This window comes from Cricetulus griseus, assembly GCF_003668045.3.
Source record: "Cricetulus griseus strain 17A/GY chromosome 1 unlocalized genomic scaffold, alternate assembly CriGri-PICRH-1.0 chr1_0, whole genome shotgun sequence".
NCBI classification, from domain to species: Eukaryota; Metazoa; Chordata; class Mammalia; order Rodentia; family Cricetidae; genus Cricetulus; species Cricetulus griseus.
In genome coordinates this window covers 13,066,813-13,068,876 of record NW_023276806.1, presented here as the reverse complement: position 1 = coordinate 13,068,876, position 2,064 = coordinate 13,066,813, and the positions used below count along the sequence as shown (strand labels likewise).

Genomic DNA, 2,064 nt, shown 5'->3' with positions numbered 1-2,064 from the left:
TGCTACAATGATAATAACCGGCTACAGCAAGGAAGAAGACAGCGTTAGAGATTAAATTATACTTCCAAATTGCACTTGAGAGTAGAGTGTGCCAATTAAACCCTCTCAGCAGCCATATTGTCTGTCACACTTGGGATTTGCACTTCATTGCAAAACAAAAAGTAAAAACACTTCCCCACACAAACAGACACAAGAAAGGGTAATTCCATTTATACATTGTGCAAACTGGTCTAGGAGTTGAAAAATAAGTTTCCAAAATGGTCTGTCTACTCTGGATATAGTTTGTGGGATGCCCTGTTAGGGAGATCTGCTTATTTTACAATGTTAAAAAGTGTTTATTTTTTTCAGAGGAGAGAATGCACACAGTCCCCCACTACCACGTATTATGAATTGAGTTTCCCACATTTGGGGAAATCGCAGGGGTCAGGACATCCAGAGTGCAATGGGCAAGCCTCGCCCTGGGAAAACCATCTTTGCAATCATGGAATCTCCCCTGGCGGGTAAGTATTCATGTCCCAAGATAATAAAAATAATTTAATAGTAAATTAAAACAAATCTCGAGTGATTGTAATTAAAGTTAGCTAAAGTTCCTGCTATTCTTGGTAAGCAGTAGAACCAATGCCAAATGTTTCCAAGGAATTCATGAAGAAAGGGTTGCAGTTTAAAGTCTCTTCCCAAGCATTTGCTTTAAGGGTGTATTTTTATTTTGCGTGGACAAGTGTTTGGACTGCATGCTTGTATGTACACCCCACGTGTCTACACGGTGTCCTCAGAGGCCAGAAGAGGACATCTGGTATCCTGGAACTGGAGTTGCAAATGGTTGTAAGCCACTATATAGATTCTGTGAACCAAACTTGGGGCCTCTGCTAGAGCAGCAAGCAGCACCTAATGGCTGAGGCATTTCTCCAGTCTGGCACTTTTGAAAAATGCATGTTTGGTGGCTGGAGAAATGGCTCAGCAGTTGAAAACACTGACTGCTTTTCCAGAGGACCCAGGGCTCAGTTCCCAGCACCCACATGGCAGCCCACAACTGTCTGTAACTCTGAGATCTGACATGCTCACACAGACATAAATACAGGCAAAACACCAATGCACATAAAAACTAAAACAGAAAATGCATGTATGAGCATGTGCCAGCTTGTGTAAAGATGCAGCTCTGTGTGGCCATGCTGGTGCACATGCATGCCTGTGGGGGCCAGAGGACTGCTTACGATATGTCACACTGGAGAATTCAGTGGAAAAAGGTCTCTAATTGGCCCCGAGCTCACCAATAGGACTAGACAGGCTGGCCAGTGAACTCGATCTCCTCCAGGACTGGGATTGTGGGTGCCACATGGATTGGGAGGATTGAGTCAGTTCCTCAAGAGTGCAAGGCAAATGTTTTTATAACCAAGCAACCTTTCAGCCTTGTACCCATGCCTGATGTGCTTGTGTTCACATAGCACCTCAGGGCTCCTCAGGTCTCTTTCTGTCCCCTGGTTTGAGGAGAGTCAACAGCCCTTCATTTCCCATTCTTTGATCCATGATCCAAGGCTCCGGATGGACGCCTTATATATATTTTTTTGAGTGAGTGTAGCAGGCCTGGGAGCCAGGTGAACTTACTGCAGGTGAGCCTCAGTGTGTCCACACAGCGTTTCCAGCTCCATGCCACCTGTTGGAATGGTCCCCTCGTGATCCACCTCACCAGTCACTCTCCAGCTCACAGAGACAGCCCATAGGGATGTTATCCGCAGCTGGAGGTGTGGGAGAGAGGAGACAGCAGCCACACTCCTTCAGACGGCCCCCCTCCCCACCTGTCTAGAGGAAGGCCGCCCCACAAAGGGCGTGGCAGGGAACCCGAGCCTCGAGCCTGGGGGAGGAGGGTCACGAGTCTGGGGCTCCCGAGGAGGGCGGATGGCTGGAGCCCGTCGCGCTCGGAGTTTCCCTTCGAGCTAGCAGGACCTGACTCTTCCCGGCGGGTCCCAGCTGTTCCCGCAGGTGCCCCCTAGGCGCGCCTTGGGCCGCAGGTGAGCCTAGCCCAGTGCTGCCCCGGGCATCAGGTGTCGTGGGAACCTCGCCGGCGGC

The 2,064-nt window shown here is 49.4% G+C and overlaps 1 non-coding gene across 1 annotated transcript; it reads right to left on the bottom strand.

Moving 5' to 3' along the window:
- Window positions 1-347: 347 nt before the first annotated feature.
- Window positions 348-508, bottom strand: LOC113831187. The gene has a single exon (XR_003481329.1). It is a non-coding gene; the product is annotated as a U1 spliceosomal RNA (small nuclear RNA).
- Window positions 509-2,064: the final 1,556 nt, after the last annotated feature.